The 10,929-nt window shown below is 40.7% G+C and overlaps 1 protein-coding gene across 1 annotated transcript in view; it reads left to right on the top strand.

Moving 5' to 3' along the window:
• The window catches only part of SRD5A3 (steroid 5 alpha-reductase 3), a 38,705-nt gene that overhangs the window by 12,771 nt on the left and 15,005 nt on the right, over nt 1–10,929 (top strand). The window lies entirely within an intron of this gene.

Raw genomic sequence — 10,929 nt, 5'->3', positions numbered from 1 at the left:
CATAACCAATGGACATAAGACACTGGGGGATAGGGGAGGCTAGGGGACTGTCTAGGGCGGGGGGAAAAATGGACACATATGTAATACCCTTTGTAATAAAAAATTAAAAAAAAATATTAAAAAAAAGTGTCAGGTGCCACTTAACAATGGGGATACAGTCTGAGAAATGCATTACTAAGCAGATTTTTTTATTGTGCAATCATGGAGTGTACTTATACAAACCTAGGTGGTATAAAGTCCACTATACATCTAGGCTATATAGTATTGCCTGCTGCTCTTAGACTACAAGCCTGTACAGCACATTACTATACAAAACAACACGAGATTACATAAAGTGCAAGAGAAAATGATGCAATCAAGAAACACGGTAGACACAAGATGTAGCATACTTATAAGTAGGGAGAGTACAGTCTAAAATAACTATAAAACGTATAGTCAATACATAAACCAGTCATTTATTATCATTACCAAGTATCCTGTAGTGTGCATAGTTGTATGTGTATATCTTCATATTCCTGGCAGCGCAGAATGTTACCCCAGCATCACCTCAAACACATGAGTAATGCATGGCTTTTTGACATTAGGACTTCACAGCATGACTACAACGTCACTAGGTGATAGGGATTTTTCAGCTCCATTATAATGTTACTGGACCACCCTCATCTATGCAGTCTATCATTGACCAACACCTCATTATGCCGCGCATGTCTGTGTACACTACAATAACAGCAGTTACATCTGAGGTAGGGAATGGGATAAAGGGGGTCAAATGAGCCTTTAACTGAATCTGTAATGTTCAATTTTTAGAATTTACAATGAAAATGTGTTTGTGTATAGCAGGTCCTTCCGTGATGTCATTTCATGCAATGTGGTTTCATTATAACATTTCTTGAGAAAAAAAGAATCGATTTTGCTCAGTGGATAGAGCATCGGCCTGCGTACTGAAGGATCCTGGGTTCGATTCTGGTCCAGGGCATGCCTGGGGTGCAGGCTCAATCCCCAGTAGGGATGTGCAGGAGGCAGCCAATCAATGATTCTCATAATTGATGTTTTTATCTTTCTCCCTCTCCCTTACTCTCTGAAATCAATAAAAATATTTAAAAAGAAATAAAAAATGAAATCAAAAGCTTAAACAAATACAAAAAAAAAAGAATCGATTCCCAGCCAAAGTCACTGTGTGGGTGTGGAACATGCATATTCTCCCATGTCTGCATGGGCTTCCTCCCTGGGGACTCGGGTTTCTAAGCCCTTCCCCAGAGCTGCTCACGTGAGGTGAGCTGGCGTGTCTACACCATCCCGGTCTGTGTGTGGGTGTGGGTGGCCCTGCGATGGAAGGGCACTCTGTCCAAGGTTGGTTCCCACCTTGTGCCCTGAGCTGCAGGGATAGGCTCTAGCCACCTGCCATCCTAAACTGGAATAAATGGGTGGGGAAATGATAATTTTGCTTGCTTTTATTAATCTTTTTGAAATATATGTATAGATCACATTTATTTCAATGTTTAATATTAGAAGTGTTGGGGATCTTTATTAAGAAGTTTGGTGATGTTTTTGTGCCAGAAATCTACCATAAGAACTTTCCTCTTATTTATGTCCATTAGTCTGTGGTAAATTGGTTTTGTGATATGTCATTACATTTAAAGCTGTAGTTTCCAAGAACCTATTAATGATGTTAAGTGAGGACTTACTGTATTTCTTATGCTATTAACATACACAGTATTTTTAAGAGAAAGAAGCTTTTAAGGAGGCAGGTACAAACCCACGTGGGCTGTGCTCACCAAGGCAACTCCATGATGTAATCATGGGTTTACTTCTTTGGTACTTTCCCTCTGAAAGAAGCCACATTTAGCAAAGAGATCCAACTCTTGCTCACCTGTGTTTAATTTCCTTATACATTTCTCCTGCTTGTTTAGTAAAGAAGCTTTCATATCTCAAGAAAGAAAAGAAGGGGGGGAAGAGGAAAAGAGGGAGCAGGAGAGGAGGGGGAAGAGGAGGAGCATGAGGAGAGTAAGATGGGGAAAACTGGAGCGAACCGTACTCACCCCTGTACCCTGTGAGAATAAGGGGCTCCTGCCTTGGAATCCTGCCCCACCATTGACCAGCTGAGTGAACTTGAGCACATGTTCTCATTTTCCGACTCTCTGTTTTCTCTTCTGCAGATGAGAGCATCAGTAAGAAAGCCTAGGTAAGCAGTCTAGCCTGGCGTCTGGTGCATAGTAGGGAGTAAGGAAATAGTGCTTCCGAAGGGCTACTGGGAGCTGAGGCCATGAGGGCAGGTGCCGGCCCTTCTACGTTGGAATATGATTAATCCATCTGATGGAGGCCGGCCAAGTCCTCCCATCTGTTATTTGACAACAGAAGGAGGGAAGGAGATTTCATCAGCGAACCTGAACCTGAGATCTGCAGAAATCCAGGCATAAGACTCCTCCGTCCCTTAGGTTATCGTCATCCCTGGACTTTCCATTTGCAGCACTCGATAATTTACGAAGCACTTTCCTTTCCATTCCCTCATGCGATTCTCACAACAACTTGCTTAGGTTATCAGGGCAGAGAGTATCTGCATTTCCAGAGGAGGAAATGAAGATTCGGAGAAGCTAAGTGACTTGCCATGGTCTCTTAGGAGGAGGGCAGGGATTTAAACTCAGTTTCGTGTGGTTATAAAGCGGGTACTATTTTCACTGCACCTCTGTACATCACTATTGGCCGCTCAATAACATGAGCAATGAGTGCAGAAAGAGTGGGCAAGGGAGAGTGTTGGGGGATGGGGAGGGGGGCCTATAGGACAATCATTTCTTCATTGTCTCCCACTACCAGTTTACCACCATCACTATCTACTTTGAGCGACTTCGTAGAAAGGACAGCAGACACCAGCTTTCTTTGTGGGAAAACACCCTGTCAATCCAACCTGGCGTATAATCCAAAACCATCATGCTTAGATCTCCCTTATCTGCTTTGAGATACCATTCATGCCAGGCCATTGTCTGTCTTTCTCCTTGATAAAGTTTTTCCCTCTTTCTGCAAGTCCCCACTCTTTATCCAAACCTATGACACAGGGAAGAAGTTATACTCCATATTTGTTTGGGCACCTCTGTGTCCTTGGAGGATATTCTGAGATCACGTTCCATCATGAGTGGTTTATTTCCCCCCCAGATCCCCTTTTAGTGTCAGAAGCAGACTGTCCCTTAATCTTTGGGGGATTAAAATAGATTTTCCTTCTCCTTATGTGTGAAGTGAACTGTGACCACTTGGCTTAGATGGCTTTGTTTCCAGCCAACAAGAGGAATTTGATGAGGAAAAGGCATTTGGGCTAGTTTTCAAGAACCCAGTGAAAAGTTTTAAGATTTGTGTGTTCTCAGATGCAGTCACATACCATCAAAGATTAAAAAAAAAAAAAAAGGAGGACAAGGAAGGTGAGAAAAGAGAAAGAGTGGGTCCCAGGTCCCAGTATGATTCTGGTCAAGGGCACATGACTGGGTTGCAGGCTTGATCCCTACAGTAGGGGGCGTGCAGGAAGCAGTCAATCAATTATTCTCTCTCATCATTGATGTGTCTATCTCTCTCTTCCTCTCCCTTAATCTCTGAAATCAATAAAAATATATTTATAAATAAATTAGTTAAATAATTAAATAAAAAATAAAAACAATGTATTTTTTCCGCCGGTGCTGACCATCCAAATCAGGGCCTATAAAAGTCAGCCTGGAGTCACGTTTCCGCAATGTCTCTGCTTCAATAATATGCTAAAGTAGTTATAAATCCTTTGTCTGAAACAGGGGAAGGAAAGACAAATTTTTCATCCAGGCGACTTGGATAAGATAGGGAGCCAAATACCATAATGTCTTCATAAGCCCTTCAACAAGATTACTTAAGAGACTGGTTTTCACTGCCAAAGCAGAGAACTAAAGCAGTTTGCTGCATAAATTAGATGAAGTTGGCCCAATGTCATTTTAAAAAATTGAGAATTTGGGGAGTTGGGGAAGTAGACTTTCTTTGCCTGGGGAGTAGCCTCAGTCTTCTGCTCCATTTATCACTGGATATCAAGTTCCTTTAAAAACTAAAATAAGCAGGTAGGGATAGCTTCTTGATATTTCTATTTTATTGTTCTACAAAATTAACCTTGAGTATTAACTGTGTGCTAGAGACTTTATATATATCATCTCATTTAATTCTCATGACACATCCTCAGAGAAAAAAATAACCCTTATTTTTATTTGAGCAAACAATCCAGGAGAGATTTACTAAACTACTCCAGATAATAGTGGTTAGCAGGAGGAAAAAAAAAAGGATTTGAACCCAATTCTATCTCTCTCTCTCATACACACACACCATTTTGTATTGTATGCATCAAAAAGGAAGCACATAAAAACTGCTGGGGCCCTGGCCGGTTTGGCTCAGTGGGTAGAGCGTTGGCCTGTGGACTCAAGGGTCCCAGGTTCGATTCTAGTCAAGGGATTCTTGGTTGCAGGCACATCCCCAGTAGGGGGTGTGCAGGAGGCAGCTGGTCAATGTTTCTCTCTCATCGATGTTTCTAACTCTCTATCCCTCTCTTTCCTCTCTGTAAAAAATCAATAAAATATATTTAAAAAAACAGCTGGGAAATCCATGTGTGATACAATATAATGAAGGTACTTTTACAATGGTTATGGGCAAGGAATCTGTTATGCAAGTTGTCATGAAATCATATCATTTATTCAGCCTATACTTCCATGAAAAATATTCCCATTTCACTCTGTTTCATAGATGTACAAAATGCAATGTAGGTGACTTGGCTTAGGATGTCACTAGTCAAATGAGAGCTCAGACCAAAAGTACCTAAGCTTTGGGCTCTCTGGCCTTATTTAAAATATGTTATGGCTTATCATTATAAAAGACAACCCTGCCCTAGCAGTTTGGCTCAGTGGATAGAGTGTGGGCCTTTGGACCAAAGGGTCCCAGGATCACTTCCAGTCAAGGGCAGGCTCCTCCACACCCAGGCCCTGGCCGAGCTCCTGCAGGAGGCAACCAATCGGTGTGTTTCTCTCACATCGATGCTTCTCTCTGTCTTTCCCTCTCTCTTTCACTCTCTCTAAAAATCAGTGGAAAAAATATCCTCGGGTGAGGGTTAACAAAAAAATAAAAATATAAGCCAACCCCCCCCCCATCATGGATATTCTACATAGATATCATAGATCATAGTTTTTGTTGACTATTTTGTTGACTGACCAGCAAATTTTGCTTAAAGCCAAGGAAGGGAGCTTCATCAGTGTATTGTAATAGTTAAGGGAATGAACTTAAGGGTCCAACAGACTGGATGTGAATTCCCACTCTACCTCTTAATGGTCATGCGCCCAGGACAAGTTCTTTAATATCTCAAGCATCCCTTTCCTCACTTGAAATGTGGGGATAATAAAAGTGTCTCCCTCGTCCGTTTACTGTGACAATAAGTGAGCACATGCAAACGCCTTGTTCGTGATTCCTCACCTATTTTAGTTATCAGTAGAGGCACACTCTGACAAAAGAAATCATATCAAGCTTTTTAAAATTTGGTCAGTGCTCACACCTTAAAGCTACGCAGAGTATTAAAATTATTCCTCCAGAAACCATAATCTCTAAGGAATAGTATACCTGGGGGAGAGACAAAATTACAGAGTTGAAACTGAGGTTTAGTTTTATATTCATTTCTTTCAGAAAATTCAACACATAAACCACCAATACAAAGTGCCAGTCATAAAACAATGTCTCACAAAGTTATTATTTGAATCTGATATATACTGGTCAGCAATTTTCCTGTTTCCACTTTTGCTCTGTTGAATAACTAGTCACTATCCTGTGTCTAAAGTTATTATATAATCAGAGCTCAATATGTATAGCTTCTCCCTCCAAAAGTGGATAACAATGACTTTGTTCCTTCTATAATTTAATAATAATAATTTTGTTGGGCTTTAGTTATTGAACAAACGTACAGAGAATATAATATACTTAACATTATTACATCCTGTAAGCATAAATTAAGGGAGGAATGAATTAAGAAAAGGAACTAAATGAATAAAAAATAATGTTAAGTGGCCTTTTGTACTGCTCTCACCCAAGCAAAAAAAAATAAATTTTCAAGGATGAAACAAAGAACATTAGCGCCACCTGGAGGCAGGAGTCTATTTGAAATGTAAGCTATGAATTGGAGAATGTTATTAGCACTGAAATGAGCTGCAGAGATGGTCTAGCCCTGTATAAGTGGTAGGTAGCACACATGTGACTACTGAGTATTTGAAATGTGGTTAGTCCAAATGGAAATGTGTGGCAAGTGTAAAACATACCAGATTTCAAAGGCCTAATATGAAAAAAATAATGTAAAACATCTTATTCATAATTTTTACATTGACGACGTATTAGAATAATATTTTTATTATGAGGTTACATAAAATATATTATCACAATTATTCTTAAATTTTTATCTTGATCTTTTCAATGTGGCTTTTGGAAATTTAAAATTAGATATGCAGCTCATATTATCTTCCTATTGGACAATGCTGATCTCGCCCTCGTCAGTCACATTGTGGGCCATGGACCAGCCGCATGGGTTGCATTCACCACCTGAGAGCTTGTTGGAAATGCAGAATTCAGGCCCCATCTCCAACCTACTGAATAGGAATCTGCATTTTAACAAAATCCCCAGGTGACTGATATGTATATTAAGTTTGAGATTTGCTGTGTAATCCAACCGCCTCATTTAACAAATGAATAAACTGAGGCCCAGGGTGGTAACCTGGCTTGTTCATGGTTACCTGGTTGGTTGCCCTAAAGCCTGATTCCCCAGTGGTCTTGAAACTTCCACATACCCCACCCTCTACCGCAGACCCTTCCATCTCGTAGAGTAAAAATAAAACAGACTGCTGCTTCACTAGCAAGGAAATAAAACATAGTATTGTAAATAGATAAGAAAATAGTGTCCTCAGGGATACTTATAACAGAATTCTAGGGTATTCCTTAGCACTTGTGCAGCCAAGTTACTCCACAAGAATGGAGAAAACCTGTGCTTTCTAAACTATTCCTACAAATAACCTCCTTGGGTGGTTAAAAAAAAAAAAAAAAAAAAAGGCAGGGTTTGATTCCTGGAATCAATAATGTGTCAGTTGCTGAGTCAGTAAAAACAATTTAGAAACTGATTCCTTTAGGATAAGTAAGAAGGTGAAAGAAGGAATTTCAGTTTTGTAACTCAGCTCCTTGTGGGTGGGTTTGAGTCATTCTTTGAATGTCCAGCTCCTCACAATTGTTTAGCACATGGAAGGCTTTGAATAAGTGTGTTGAATGCACAGATTAGTTTCCATAGATTAGGACTTAACCCTCAGGAAATATTCCCTCCTTTACATTGTGTGGTAACAATGTAAAGAAATTCAGGAAAACACTTAAGTATTTAACTCTAGCTAAAATTAGTACTACTTTTAGGTTAAAATTTCTTTGGAATTAAGCACATTATTAAGAAAAATTTCAAATGGATACTAATTTTGCTCATGAAAATAAAATCCATCACATAGAAAGAGGAGGTTCCAGGTAAATTAATATTGACAAGTAATTCCAAGGAGCAGAGGTTGTTAAAATAGTTTCACTCATTTTTGTAAAGATTTTTACTAAGACAGATTAATCAAGCCTAATCAATTTCCAGTACACTGTACATATGGCCCAAATGTTTTCTCATAAAAGATCTCTTCTTTGTGTGCCAACTGAAAAATGTGGATTTAACGTAGGAAATGAATTTCTGTGTTATATGAATTGAATAACTAAGTAGACTAGGAAGCACATTATTGGGATTATTTTTTCAAATGATGTAAGTCATATAGGAAGGAAAGTTTAACTCCCACTCTCTTCCTTTCAATTGTCCTATTTCCTCATGTTTTATCCATTACTCATTTCAGGTTTTGTTATTAACCTAAATAAAATAATAGGACATCAATCCTGCTTGTCATATGTAATAATGAACAATGACTGTTGCACATAATTATTAGAATGGTAATAATAAAAATAATAGGCCAGAATATTAACTTATATCATTAATTTGGCAATGACATTATGTACTGCCTTACAACATTTCTTCTACTGATATCTTAAGTAGATATGGAATGACTCATTCATTCATTCAACATTTGTTGAGCACCTAAATGCCAGGCACTGACAAAGCTTCTAGAAAAACGATAACCAATAAATCAATTCCTGCCCTCCTGGCACATTTATTCTCATGGAAGAAGCAAACAATAAACACATAAATGATGAAATATGTGGTACATCCGGTTCTTTTTTTAAAAATATATTTTATTGATTTTTTACAGAGAGGAGGGGAGAGGGATAGAGAGTTAGAAACATCCATCAGCTGCCTCCTGCACACTCCCCACTGGGGATGTGCCCGCAACCAAGGTACGTGCCCTTGATCGGAATTGAACCTGGGACCCTTCAGTACTAGGCCGATGCTCTATCCACTGAGCCAAACCGGTTAGGGCGGTACATCCGGTTCTGATGAGTGATGTGGAGAAAATTAAGGAAGGAAATGCAAAGGAAGGCAAGACTATTTTATATAGGGTGGTCTCTCTTCATTTTGAGTGGGAACCTGAACAAAAGCAAGGGAGGAGGCCATGCAGATACCTGGGAGAGGGCTGCCTGGTCAAATGGAACAAAAGTACACAGGCCCTAAGGCAGGGAAATGCTTAGCAGCTTGAAGAACAACACAGAGGCCAGTGTGCGTGTGGGAAGAGGAAAGAACACAGGCAAGAGCAGGAGATGAAGTCAGAGAGGTAGAGGGGCCAGACCAGATAGGACCATGTACAACTTCGAATGTGCCTTTCAGTACAAGGAAAAGCCACTAGAGGGTCTAGCAGAGACGTGACATCTGACTTCCCCTTTAGAAGGAATCACTCTACCAGGTAGCTGCTGTGTTGGAAACACACTGTAGGGACCAAAGCAGAAGCAGGACTTAGAAAGTTATTATAATAATCAAGGCAGGAAATGGTGACTTGGACCAGGATGACATGTTGGAGATAATGAAATGGTATAAAATTTAGACATATTTTGAAGGTAAAAGTAGCAGGATTTGCAGGTGGATTAGAAGTAGTGTCTGGGAAGACTTGGAGTTTTTTGAGCAATGGAGATATCAGTTCCTGGTGAAACTGAGACATGAGTTGATTTGGTTGAAGGGGGGAGCAAGAGAGGAAAGATCTGAGATTTCTTTTAGAGATGAATTTAAGATGGTTTTAAAATATTCATTCTTGAAAAAGTAGATAGACTAGGACAGAGTTCAAGGGAAAGGTTGAGGTTGGCATCCTTATCTCAGTCCTTGAGACAAGAGATCATATGAGTGGAAATGGAGCCAGAAGGAGTTTAGGACAAGACTTAGAATACACAACACTGAAAGCAGGTGATTGTGGTTTAACGGTTCAGATGCTTAGCATTGTCATCCCCCAACCAAAAAGTTAGTTCCCTGAGGCCATCCAGCCCAGTCTATACAGTCCTCATTATACACTTTGCCTATGGTGGGTGTTCAATAAATATTTGGTAAACTAGTGAATAGAAATTACTTAGTGCCAAGCAATGTTTGGAGGGATTACCAAGATAAAGAAAAAGTATGGAATGGCCATATCTGGCATCTTTTCCAGTCCCCATCACTCCTCCCTGTGAGAGAGAGACTGACTCACGTGCTTGTTGAATTTGGAAACAAAACTGAGACTGGAGGCTCAGCAGATTCTGGGCTCTTGCTTTTTCCAGAGGATAGGTCTGACGTTCTAAGTAAGCTTGCCATTTGGGCACACAAATCTCAGTGTGTTGTTATATGGTCTTTTATGACTGCTTTCTTTTACTTGTACTGTTTTCAAGGTTCATCCATATTGCAGCATGCATTAGTCCTTCATTCCCTCTTATGGCCAAATATTTTCCATTGTGAGGATATACCACATTTTGATTATAGACATTTGAATTGTATCCACTTTTGGCTATTATGAATAACTAGAGTCCCAGTGCATGAATTTTGTGCAGGGGGGGGGGGTCCCCCTCAGCCCAGCCTGCACCCTCTCCAATCTGGCACCCTCTCACAATTCGGGACTGCTGGCTCCCAACTGCACCTGCCTGCCTGCCTGATTGCCCCCTAACCACTTCCCTGCCAACCTGATTGACGCCTGACTGCTCCCCTGCTGGCCTGATCACCCCTAACTGCCCTACCCTGCTGGCCTGATCGCCCACAACTACCCTTCCCTGCAGGCCATCTTCTGGCTGTGGGCATGGCCATCTTTGAGGGCAGGGCAGTCAATTAGCATATTCCCTCTTTATTAGATAGGACACTGCTATGAACATCCACGGTCAAGCTTTTCTATAGACATATGTTTTCAATTCTTGTGGTTCTATACCTGAGAGTGAAATTATTAAATGGTACCAGTAGGTTTAGCTTTCTGAGGAAATTCCTATTCTTCAAGATGGATGCTCCATTTTATATTCCAACCAGAGATTTGTGAAGGTTCTGATTTCTCCACAACATTTGTTATTGCCTGTAACCATCCTACTGGCTGTGAAGTTGTAACTCATTGAAATATAGGTTTTCATTTTTCGGATGGATAATGTTTAAGACTTTCTGATATGTACCATTTGTATAGTTTTCTTTATTCCTTCCACACAGACTGGCTTGGGCCCTATTTCAATTGTACTGGATCGTTTCTATTTCTTCCATTGAAAATAAAGCCGCGATGAAGACTTGCAGGCACGGGGTCTAGTTAGTTTCGCTTATTTGAATCGTATTCTGGCACTGCATTTGGGTATCCCTGAGTCAGATGAGACAAATCCCGGGATCTCCCGCGGCGCAGGGCCCTTTTGCCTGTCAGGCAAGTCCCCGGAGGGTCAAAGCGCGTCCCCGCCTCGCGCCGCGTCACCGAAGTCCCGCCCGCCCGCCCGAGACCTGCGCGCGGCGCGCGAGGGGCCGGTCCGCGC

The sequence above is a fragment of the Myotis davidii genome, unplaced genomic scaffold (genome assembly GCF_000327345.1).
Source record: "Myotis davidii unplaced genomic scaffold, ASM32734v1 scaffold173, whole genome shotgun sequence".
Classification (NCBI taxonomy): Eukaryota; Metazoa; Chordata; class Mammalia; order Chiroptera; family Vespertilionidae; genus Myotis; species Myotis davidii.
This window is presented reverse-complemented; position numbering and strand designations above follow the sequence as displayed.